Genomic DNA, 13,196 nt, shown 5'->3' with positions numbered 1-13,196 from the left:
TCTACTCTTTCCAGAGAAGATGCAAGCTAAGGCCAACTGACCTACCCATCAGGAATGCTATAAAAGAAATCCCAGCTCTGCAGAATGACGTGGTTTTATGATAGGTTGGCATGGATAGCACTGAGAACTGAGCCTTGCCATCTGATTATCTCAGTCCACCCAACTTATGAGACAGGCGCTATGACTATCCCTTTTACTAAATGGGAAAAGAAGCTTAAAGAGATTGAACAACTTTTCTAGCGGCAGACATAGCTAAGACATAACTGGAGCGTGGATTTGCTGACACATGCCTGTAATCTCAGTACATCAGGAGGCTGAGGCAGGTAAATCATGAGTTCAAGATCAGTCTGCACTACATAGTAAGAATGAATATATATTATATATATATATTACATAATATTGTATGTGTATAGTGTGTGTGTATATATATAGATATAGATACAGATATAGATATAGATATAGATATAATTGATCCTGCCCTTGAACCCAATTCTGTTTAACACTAAGTTCATGCCATTACTGGGGTTTTATACTCAGGGCCTGGAAACTGTCCCTTACCTTTTGGGGACAAGGCTAATACTCTACCACTAGAGCTACAACTACATTTCCAGCATTTGGGTATTTCGTTTGCAGATAAGAGTCTTATGGAGTTTTCTATCTGGGCAGGCATCAAGCCATAATCCTCAATGTAGGCCTCCTGAGTAGCTAGGATTACAGGCATGAGCTAGAGACATCTAGCTTGATGGTCAATGCTTACTATCCCTATTTGGCTTCTACCATAAGATATCTGCCTGGAGCTAGGTTCAGCGGACCCTTTACCTCATTTTTGGCCTATCTTGGTGTGACTGAGTTAGCAAGTTGCAAGGACATGACAACAAGAATGCAGACAACTTGGCAGGGACTGAAAATCTTTATTGTCTGGTATTTGAAATGTGCCCTTAATTTCACCTTTCATGGGTCTGTTTTTGACCCATGGTGAAGGAAAACAGAATACTTTGGGGGAGATTTTCTTAGCTAGAATCTGAGGATGCATGCATTCTCTCTCCTCCTCACCAACACCTCCACCACGGGACTGGCTCCTCTGCCTTGGCAATGGAGCTACTTGTGTCCTAACAACGTGTCAGTTGTAATCATATAACTAGACCCAATTCTGCAAACAGCACACATTCTAAAAGCAATTGCTGTCATGTGTGGCAGAGGTGGGAGCTTGGGGGTAAGGAAGGTCTCAGGTAAATGAACAGACTTGATTGCTGGCCTTATATAATCATAAGCCTTAATCTGGTCAAATGTAATCAAGTCATGGAAAGAAAAAACAAAAATCAGAAGAATAAACATCTCTAATCAAAAAGATATTTTCTGCTACTCAAACTCTTCATTGTCCTTTTTGACCTACTCAGTTATGGCAGGAGAAAAAATACTTTGTTTTTCTTTTTTTCCAGCATGATTATTTCCCACAGAACATGTTAAACTGATTAGCAAGTGTATAAAAGCGTTTAAATATGTATCTGTGTGGATGCATATATCTCCATTGTAGGGCCCAGCCATTTCCCAATTCATACAGCATATCCAGTGGTCCTATTACTCATAAATTCTTATATTTATTTTTGCCTACATGATTCAAAGGAACTAGCATTTCAGCAAATTATGTGTAGTAAATAATAGCAGATGTAGCGACAGAGCACTCAGGACTAAGTCCTTGTCTCTTAGAACCATCCCAAATGGCCTTCCGTTTTCCGACTTGACCAGTCAGAACTTTGTCTCTGGAAGTTCGATTGCAAGATCACAGATAGCCAAGTCAGGGAGGCTTTGAAATGTCCCTCGAAAAGGATGGAAAAGACAAAGGTTACATGCCAGACACTGCAGTCAACTTTCTTTTTATATTTTAAGATTACTTTCTTCTGAAGGAAGGATTGTATTCACTCCTTGTGAACAGAGAATTGAGAAAATCACAACCACACATGGAAAGTGCTGTGGAGTTCCTAGCACCACGGCTGTGCATTTTTGCACAAGAAGGAGTTGACAAGAAGCAACTCTGCCAGGGCTCAGAAGGCACACAGACCAAACTGACGTGTTGGAATCACTGAATTCTGAGCAATGGAGTTTATAAACAGAAGGCCTCTAGGCCAATGGCACATACCTGCTTTGTCAGAGTGCTGTCAGAGCAAGGCTGCCCCACAAGCTACTTTGTTGAACAGTCAAAATACCTTAGCTGCATGTGGTTTTTCTCTGTTTTGCTGTTGTGGACTTGAACCCAGGGCTTGGGAGTTATCCCTGAGTTTTTGTGGTCATGGATAGTATTCTACCACTTTGGACCATACCTCAAACTTCTGGTGGTTAATTGGAGACAAGAGGCTCATGGCTTTTTCTGCCCAGGCTGGCTTCAAAGTGCCATCCTCAAATCTCAACCTCCCAAGTCCCTAGGATTACATGTGTGAGCCACTGATGCCCAGCTTCCATTACTTTTCTTTAACCAAACATCACCTATGAGCTTTACCTATAGTGCCCAGCGTACTGGCTTGCTTATCTCCTTCATCCATGGTTTCTTGTGGATATCCTCATTCCCTGTGATTCCTTGTCCTCTAGAGCAGACATTGCCATTTCCTAGTAGTGAAACAAATTCACGTCATAACTAGAGTTGGAAATTTTTATCCTGCTTTCATCTGGGAGCTGAAGAATTGAAAAATTGTCACTCGTACATTTCCCTCACAGAAATCACTACCAAATCCAAGTAGCCCACACGCAACAAACACAACCATTTTGAGGGTGCAGTTTCTGTAGAAAGAATAATGGAACTGTTTGAAAATTTAGTTTTTACCAGCTAACCCTTCACAATCCTCATCTCTCTTCTCTTTCTCTCTATCTGTTTTTCTTTCTGTCTGTCTCCCTCTATCTCTGTCCCTGTCTCTGTCTCTCTCTCTGTCTTTGTCTCTCTCTGTGTCTGTCTCTCTGTCTCTCTGTGTCTGTCTCTGTCTGTCTGTCTCTGTCTCTCTGTCTCTCTGTCTCTCTCTCTGTCTGTCTCTCTCTCTCTCTCTCTCTCTCTCTCTCTCTCTCTCTCTCTCTCTCTCTCTCTCTCTCTCTCTCTCTCTCTCTGTCTTTTTCTTACTCTCTGGCCCACTTTCTGTACACAGAATGCTCTGACCTCATGACAGCTTGGTTAATTTTGTTTGCCATCCCAGCAGGCTGCATTTACATAAGGTACTGTGAAAATGGCTCGCTCTAAAAATGGCATCAAGGTAGCTTAGCTTAAAGCTACATTTGTTTGTGGGCCTGGAAAGTTCTTCTCTAGATGTCTCTCTCTCTGTCTTTGTCTCTCTCTGTGTCTGTCTCTCTGTCTCTCTGTGTCTGTCTCTGTCTGTCTGTCTCTGTCTCTCTGTCTCTCTGTCTCTCTCTGTCTGTCTGTCTCTCTCTCTCTCTCTCTCTCTCTCTCTCTCTCTCTCTCTCTCTCTCTCTCTCTCTCTCTCTCTCTGTCTTTTTCTTACTCTCTGGCCCACTTTCTGTACACAGAATGCTCTGACCTCATGACAGCTTGGTTAATTTTGTTTGCCATCCCAGCAGGCTGCATTTACATAAGGTACTGTGAAAATGGCTCGCTCTAAAAATGGCATCAAGGTAGCTTAGCTTAAAGCTACATTTGTTTGTGGGCCTGGAAAGTTCTTCTCTAGACAGCTGTAAAACTTGCTACATTTTTTCACATTACTTATCAGATGTTATCTTGTTACTGAACATTCTCTTATCACTTTACTTGAATTTTATCCATCTCCTTGCAGCTTAAAATCCCATCTTCTTTCCTTGGTTTCACTCATTAGTAATTTACTGCCTTCTAATATACTATATAAAAATTTCCAATTCTGTCATTATATCTTACCTATACCATTATAATAGACACACATATGACACATTGTAAATTCTATATGAGAAGGGATTTGAGTTTCAGTCATGCGCACTAGAAAAGTACCTGGTATAGGATCTTGAATATTTGTGTCTGCTGCTTCTCCATATCCTGACTGTATAGATTTCTCTCGGTAGGGGCGTGAAATGGCTCTGAAAGCTATGTGTTGAAGGCTTGATCCCCCATGGTGTTCCCAACTGGTAGAAAGTCGGTGGATTGGTCACTAGACCTTATATAATGATAGATATTGATCATGAGGGCATTGGCTCTTCATTGAACCATCATCCATTGATGAGTTTGTAACCGGATTGTGAGGTGGATTGGAGGAAATAGATTGATTCCCACCCCCCACTCTGTCTCTTACACTGGTCTACCGTGCACTTCTGCCACAATGATCTGCTTCGTCACAAGTCCATAGCAATGGAGGCAGCCAACCATGTATTAAATTCAGAACCATAATAAATTTCTCCCTGAGTTTTTGTGGTGGGTAGACAGAGCCATAACTAGCACAGTTCTCCTACAGACTTTCCCTGCATACCAAGCTAGTTGGACAGCAATCAATATGGATCTGTTCAAAAGTAACTCTAGGGCTGGGAGCTTGGCCTAGTAGTAGAGTGCTTGCCTAGCATGCACGAAGACCGGGGTTCAATTCCTTGGTACCACATACTTAGAAAAAGCCAGAAGTGGTGCTGAGGCTCAAATGGTAGAGTTCTAACCTTGAGCCCAGGACTGGCAAAAAAAAAAAAAAAAAGTAACTCTAAAAGGCACGGTGAGAAATAATAACATTTCACAAACAAATTCACAGGCAGATTACAGGAAGCTGGGCTGGAGCTTTCTAGGCCTGTGGTCACCCATGGCTAAGTGAATTGGATTGGAAGCAAACCTGCTGACTGGACTACTGTGGAACAAACTGGAGTCTTTCCGTCTTCCTTTCCAGAATCTAGATTCCTTTCCATTGTCAGAGCTCAGCAGCAGGCATCTAACTTTTGAATTCTACTCCAGGTTGTGCTTAGACCTGTCAGTCAGTCTCAAGCAAATCCTTGTGCCAGCATCTCTTGTCTTTTTATCATTTTTAGGTCTTTCATCTGCAAAAGTGGTAGCTTGCTAATCAGCCTCTCAGTCTTGACACACAGATCAGCTCAAAAATGGTTCATGAAAATGATTTTAGGAAATGCTGTCATTCTGTATTAGTGTTTCTTTGTTCTTCTTTTTGCCTACTTGCACAAAACCTACCTTCACTTATTCTTCTGTCTAGACGGGATACCTAGGGACTGCCAAGAGGTAGCAAACATCATCCCTGGCCTGGGCCACACATGAGCGCTCGTGTGCAGCAGTCAGAAGCGACAGGTGTCACCTAAGCAGTGCCCCATCCGACACCAGCCCCAGTCCTCACACTGAGAATGCGTGACCTGCATCAGCTCTGCCTCTCAGGACGCTGATATGTCACAGGAAGACATAGCCATATGCCACATGTGATTCTCTCCCATCCAAACCTGCAGAGTTGAAACAGAGAACTATCACTCAGTGGTTCTCAACTCCATAATTTCCCTGTCTTGAGTGGAAGCATATTTCTGTTGTTCTGGTTCCTTCTTTCAGCCTGCACTAGTAGAATTTCACTGAGGAAAGGAAACAGATGTTCATAGGCTGGGACTAACCATGCCTCTAACAATGTTGACCAATGCCTGGCCCAATATTGCATTGCAGTTTTTGTTATTTGGGTTAAGTGTAGGGAGAATTCAAGCTTCACTGTTTTCATGGAATAATTGCTAATGAGTATAATCATGCACCAATGTCATTTTGCTTCATTTGCAACTTGGCAGGAAGGAAGTAGGCAGTTTTCTTTAGAAATGATTAGAACATGGTTATTAGAGTGAGGTCATTGGTTTATAATTAAGTCATCCTTCCCCCCTTACATTTACAAGAGCAGTGATGGAACCCAGAATTTTATAGCTGGCTCTCTGGCAAAAAGAGATTAAGTTTTCAGAGTTTGGACTATTTTCCCCAAGTTGGAGACATTCTTTCCCACAGCCACGGCTCCTGGTGGTGAAGAGCTCAAACCACATGTATTGCTCTGTCAGGCCTCTCTGGGCCAAAGCAGCTCACAGCATTTGCTAGCTCGGAGATGAAGGTTTTTACAACATGACAGAGGGGAAGATATTTTTTAATTTAAATCCCTAGTTGACTTTATTGTCACTTGATCTGTGCTGAGCTAATAAGAGGAAGAGATATTCTTCAGAGAAAGAGCAAAAAGCAGAGCCAATGATTTTATATTTCCTACAAAAGAAAAATATCTTTCTGCTGGGGTCAGGAAAAGTTATCAGCTCTAGACCTCTAGGCCAGATTTAATTCCCTATATCATTACTTTTGCTTTCCTGGTCACCATTTTTTTTTTAGATTATATGGGGCTTATTTAATCTCTTTTCCTCTCTCACAAACAAAACACGTTAAAGTCTCCACAGACCTATTTTTTGGCATGCTGTGAAAAAAAAAAATCTGTAAAATATGTAAAGCCCATGGTGAGGGAAACAGCAGCCACAGGAATTAGGAATTCGAACCATCAGATTCAAAGGTCCTTGAAATTCTGTTACTCCTTCAAAGACTGCTTCTACCTGCTCCTGGGCTGAAGCTGGAGAGCTCATTAAATGAGTCCAGAAGTAGGAAGACATGAGCCTTCTTATCCCAGCCATATAATTAACTCATCATCAGGTTCTGAACAAGACACTTAGCCTTGACCGAGAGCTGTTCCAACAACCCCCATACCTCAGAAAAAGTGGACGTAGTCTTGTGCTGATGTCACACATTTTGAAGTTGCATCTTTTGCATGTTTGTAAAATGAATGCTTTGAAATGAGAACTACCAGGCAAATGGCATCTTCTCCTGCTTTTAAGACTTGAAATTTATAGATCCTCTAAATTCTGACTAAAATTCATATGAATATGCTCATTGTAAAGTCTCAGGGTACACATTTATGTGCTTCATAAATATTTAAACTGTTAGGTTAGTACACCACCCCGTCAGTCATCAAGGAAAGAATAAGCTTAAGTATCATACAGCTTCATAAAACAGGAAAGCTTCATGATTAAAAATGCAGGCTGGTGGCTCATGCCTGTAATCCTAGCTACTCAAGAGGGTAAGATCTGAAGATCTGGCTTAAAACTGTCTTGGACAAACAAATCGAAAAGACTCATCTCAAATTAAAAAAAGCCGGAGTGGAGGTATAGTTCAAGTGCTAGTGTGCCTGGCACACACACACACACACACACACACACACACACCAATAATAATGTAGGACTAGTTCAGATTAACTACAACCAGTTAGGCTTCTGCTGTGAGACTGTGTGAATCATCAGTTAACAAGCAAATGCCAAAGACTTTAACTGGTAGTTGAAAATAGAAGCCTTGTTATTTTGTTTGTTTAGTTTTGGGTTTTTGTTTAGTCGGTCATAGGCCTTGAACTCTAGGACTGGGCGCTGTCCCTGAGCTCTTCAGCTCAAGGCTATCTCTCTACCACTTGAACCACGGCGCCACTTTCAATTTCTGGTAGTCAATTGGACACATGAGTCTCACACAGACTCTTGTGCCCAGACTGGCTTTGAACTGTGATCCTCAGATCTCAGCCTCCTGAGTAGCTAGGATTACAGGGCGTGAGCCACCAGAGCCCAGTTTAGAAGTCATTTTTTATAAATTTATTTTAAGTAAATAGGTTTTGTCCATATACCAAAAAATCACATTCATTATAGAAAATATTCTTATTTCATTATATTAAGCAATATTTAACATATTATATTGAGCAACACTTCGGGTATTATTTACTGCTACTTTTTTTTCTATACATGTCTTATTCCAAAGTTGTACTTGTGTAATATTATGTTCTGTCATTTTTCTTAGCTCTCGTTTTCATGAACCTAAAAACTAGACTTTGGCCTGGTTTTAAGGCACCATTTTTCTTTGTAAATAACTAGCTAAAATAAAGCCATTGTGATTCAAAGGGACCAGAAAGGGTGGGAAAATATGTGAATGACTTCTCATTGCAGTGGGAACCTGGATAGGAACTCTCTTTTTGGGAGCCAAGAAGGCAAAGTTCCATTTTATTCTTGGCAAGACACTTTCTGAGACGTTGATTGTCTTTGGACTCTGTATTTGGGTAGCTTAACATTAGCCTGGGAACACTTTCATGCCCAAGGGATTTCAGGCTCTCTCCCCTAACAACAAAGACTCCTGTTTTCATGGTTGGTCTTCCTCAAGGTCAGCTGACCTGTGCATGCACATCTGTCCCAACTCCCTCACACCTCCATTATTGTAGTTTTCACATGAAGAACTTAGCATTCACCAAGTGATTTCTAGGTGAGGGCACGGCCACATTATCCCATTAGCATTCCTTCCCAAAGTGTTGCTACCACAGTCATAAATCCCTACTGCACTCTGCTCTGACCTCTGTCTTTGGTAGCAGGGACCTTTCTTTGTAGGGACCTCGGGGCCACACAAATCCTTGGTTCATCTACAGCTAGTCGCCATTTTTCTTAGGACTATATGTTACCTGTAACTAGCTCAAATCATAAAAGGAAAGATAATTTCTTTCCTTCTTAGAATCCACAGTCTGGGCCTGTATGCTGTCTAACTCTAATCTCTTCTGGTCTGTTGGCACTCGATGTTAGGCTATTTTTATCCTGACTAATGGCAAGAATCCCATATGTTGGCTTCCTCATACAATCAGGATGTTTCCGTTGGCAGATTGTATGGGAGAACTGGATCTGGATGTGATCAGGAAAGTTGAAAATTGGGCTTTAAAGCTAGGTTTTAATTTTTCAGCTCTCTAAATAGTCAAGATAGCCATTGTTGGGCTTTATCTCCTTGCCAGTTAGGGGAGGACTATGGATATGAATGACAAACTAGCCTCTTGTCTACAAGCCCAGCTCTTTATATTTGATCAGACCTGAGCTTCCAAATGAGGCATTTTTAGCATCTCCTCTACAACCATGCCAGCCCTGAGGACTCTAGTACTAACTCTACTCTCAGATTGCTAGCCTGAGACTATTCTCAGAATTCCCTAAATCTCCCTAGACTAATCTGAAACATTTAAAGAGGACCTGAGTAAACGTGTGCGGGGGGAGAGGGAGATGAACAGAAAGAGTAGAATGTGCACAACTTTTTGCTCTGCCCTCCTCTTTGGAGCTGTTCATCTTCTCTTTCCAGCTCTGGGCCATGGTCATGTCTAGGCGAAGCCATTTTTCTCTCTTCCCCTCAGGGGACAGAAGCTTGGTTAGGATCTTGCATACCTAGACCTCACCACCCACTTAGCTCTCACTCCTGCCCTGGAACATTTGAACACTGGAAAATGTCTCCCTGCTCTGCAAGAAAAAGAAAAAAAAAAACAACTTTATTCACAGAGGTTGGCTGTCTCCATGTCCTTCACAATAACTGTATCAGAATAGTAAAACAATGTATTTATGGATAAAAACACAAAATGGCAAGTTGTTTTATTATAAATGAATATCATAGATGGGGCTGGTGGCCCATGCCTGTAATCCTAGCTACTCAGGAGACTGAGATCTGAGGATTCTGCTTCAAAACCAAGCTGGACAAACAAATCCATGACCAATTAAGCTGCAAACTGCTGGACTTTGGGGTGTGACTCAATTGATAAAGTGCCAGCCTTGAGTGAAAAAAAGCTAGGCAAGGCCCTGAGTCAAGCACCAGTACACACACAAACATACACATGCACAAACACACACACACACACACACACACACACACACACACACACACACACAAATAAATACACAAAGACATACAAATGGCCCAGACCCAGATAAATTTACAGAATGGCCGTAGTTCTTGGTATTGAGGGGCTATTTGCAGCTCTAATCGAAGGAGAAAGAAGAGGCTATTGAAAAAACTTTCTGGATACACACTGTAGTGTAGGCCTGTAGTCTTTTTAATGGAGAAGATTCTGATGCAATTACAAGGCAGGTTGAAGAAGGAGCAAGCATGTTGCTTATCTCAAGTTCTGTGCCTAGAGGCCCCTGGCTGCCTCCAGCACAGCTGCAGGATGGGCCCCAAGGTCCCAGGAAGGGCTGCAGGAAAAAAAGGTCACTGTGTTGGGCAAAGTGGAATGTTGCTTGTCTGGCTTGAAAGGAAAAAGAACTTTAATTGAGCTGCTCATAGTTTGTTCTGGGGCAGGTGTGTGTGTGTGTGTGTGTGTGTGTGTGTGTGTGTGTGTGTGTGTGTGTGTGTGTGATATTACAAGCTGTCTCTCAGCATTCCTTTTTCAAGACTACATTCCAGTACCCCAGGTCAACTCAGCTGGCTTCCAGGAGCTCTCCCAAGAGAAACAGCTGCTTAGAGCCTTCAAGAAAAACCACTAAAAACTCGTGACGGTTAGAATTTTAGAATCTGCAGGGTTGATAACTTCCTGTCTGCTTATGAAAACAAACAGCCCTGTTCTTTCTCAATACAACTAGAATCCCTGACTGAGTTCTTGTCTCCCAAATTCAGTTCTATCAAAGAAGTGAAGATAACCATGAATAACTGATAATTAGGTTACAGATGCAAGTAAAATCATGTCTGGACCCTATAACATGCACTCTGTTTACCATTATGCTGCAATGGAACATTGAAAAAAATCATAAAGAACGACTGGATGGTTTCTACTTGAACTTTAAACAGTTTCTGTTTTACTTGGGAAGCACAAAATGTCAGTCCAATGGAAGTTAGCACTGATTCAGATGGGTTATTAGTTTAGCACAATGAATGGCCCCAAAGTAAAGATACTGTTGGCTTTCTGTGCTGTGGTTCTTTATTATGACAAACTGCTAAACTGGCAATATCATTCATAATTTTCAGAAGACATGAGAGTGGTAGCAAGCTAGAATGTGTTGACTTGGTGCTGTGCTCAGTTTGAAGTAAGCCATGAGGCATCTTCGTGTCCCTAACACAGACATTTTTATATGGACCTGTGTTTTATTCACTCCCTCCCACATTCCGTATCCTTGAACGCTGACAGACAGACTCGTCAGGAATAAAAGCTACCTAGAGGTATTGCTGTAGATAAGAAAAGATCTACTATAATTTATTTTATCATCCTTCAATTCACGAACTTCCCTTGGATGTATTTCTTTGAAGCCATAGGAGCTGTTCTAGATGTTGAAAATGACCTGTGATAGCACTATGAGATTCATTTTAGTTATTTCTCACATTTTTCAATAAATGTATTCATCCAGGACTGGTTTATTCTCCACTCAACTAGCTTCCAATCACTATGTTTCAGTATAAAAAAAATGTCCAAGACCAGGTATGGTGGTTCACACCTGTAATCCTAGCTACTCAGGAAGCTAAGATCTGAGGATCACAGTTCAAAACCAGCCCGGGCACTAAAGTCTATGAGACTCTTATCTCCAATTAACCACTAGAAAACCAGAAGTGGTGCTATAGCTCAAAGGGTAGGGTGGTAGCCTTAAACTGAAGAGTTCAGCGACAGCATCCAGACCCAAGAGTAGAGTGGTAGCCTTGAGCTGAAGAGCTCAGGCACAGTGCCCAGGCCCATAGTCCAAGCCCCACAACTGACAAAAAAAAAAAAAAGATGTCCAAGATCCTGGAATGTGTCCTAGTGGTAGAGTGTTCGTCTAGCATTCACGAAGCCCTAGGTTCAATTCCTCGGTACTACATACACAGAAAAACCCAGCAGTGGTGCTGTGGCTCAAGTGCTAGAGTGCTAGCCTTGAGAAAGTTCAAGGACAGTGCCCAGGCCCTGAGTTCAAGCCCCACAACTGGCAAAAAAAATATGTCCAAATACCTTAAAAGTTTATAAGAATGATAGATGTAAACCAATAAAATTCCAGAATGAGAAAGAATATACTGTAAGGAAAGGAATACTTTATATCAGTGGTCAAGTTTGTAATACAGCTAATGTTAATGCTTATTAAGAAAGACTACTGGGCCGGGAGTTTGGCCTAGTGGTAGAGTGCTTGCCTAGCATGCACGAAGACCCGGGTTCGATTCCTCGGTACCACATACATAGAAAAAAGCTGGAAGTGGTGCTGAGGCTCAAGTGGTAGAGCTCTAGCCTTAAGAAAGTCCAAGGACAGTGCTCAGGCCCTGAGCTCAAGCCCAGGACTGGCAAAAAAAAAAAAAAGAAAGAAAGAAAGACTACTGTTGTTTGTTTGTTTGAATCCAATAGCCAGAACCAAGATTTCCGCAGGGGAAAGTTGACATATCTCTAAAAGAAGGTACAAAAGACTCAGCAACTACCAGTACCAGTATTCTCAAAATGGATAGCCTTGGGGGCATATAAGATCGAATTCATTCTTTTATTGTGTAAATTCTCCAGATCATCCTCCACTTTTAAGCACCTTTGGGACAAGAAATTAATCTGAGTGTGTTCTGATGAGGATTTTTTTTTTCCAAGAAGCAATTACTATATTCAACTACAGAATATTGCTTTTTACAAATTCACCATTTGCTTAGCGGAATGTTGCTTCTTGGAACCTTTACAACATCTTCCATTTCAAGTCAAAAAATAATATTGCAGAAAAACAATCACTCAAAAGAAGATTCATTTTGGAAAAAAAAAGAAGCACCCCCCCCCATGTAATTCATTACTGTGTGTTCCCAGAGGGGAAGACATGCAAAGGACACTGGGAAAAGATGTGCTTCTATCCATGCTGTGAAGAGTTGATAGAAGAATCTTTTGACAATGACCACCACTGAGGGTATTCAAGGCAAATAAGCAATCTTTGTCTTTGGCTGCATTCTGTCCTTGTAAACAAATTTGTAGGAGATCTATAATTAGAATTCAGTGTTTCACATGCTCAGAAAATATAGTGTGCAATTCATAAAAATTTAGCAATTTACCCAGCACAGGGCCTGCCTCCCAGTAAAGGTTTGATGGATGATTGACAGCAGAATGAATGGCTGACTGGATGAATGATTAAATAAGAAGGCCAGCAAAATAACTTTCTCCTTGAGAAAGCCCACAGATGGAAAATATTAATTTATGCTTCTTACTGATAAAAAGTATGTAAATCCCAGGCCAGTAGATGGTAACTTAGCTAACTAGAGGACCAGCAGCACAGTTTCTGTGCATCAAGTAGCAGCTTGCTAAAATGAACACTAAATGTAAAAGTGTCGATGTAAAAGTGTGCCTGTGTATGTGTGGGTATGTGTACACTCACATGTGAGAGGTTTGAGAAGCATCCACAAACTACAGGGGTGTTCATGCGGAGACTATCTCTGTGATCTCAAACCAAGCTCCAGTGGTTTCTTTAGGGTACCATAAGGAAAGCAGACAGCCATACCTCAGTATCTTACT

The sequence above is a fragment of the Megascapheus bottae genome, chromosome 8 (genome assembly GCF_031878675.1).
Source record: "Megascapheus bottae isolate mThoBot1 chromosome 8, mThoBot2.hap1, whole genome shotgun sequence".
Taxonomy (NCBI): Eukaryota; Metazoa; Chordata; class Mammalia; order Rodentia; family Geomyidae; genus Megascapheus; species Megascapheus bottae.
This window is presented reverse-complemented; position numbering follows the sequence as displayed.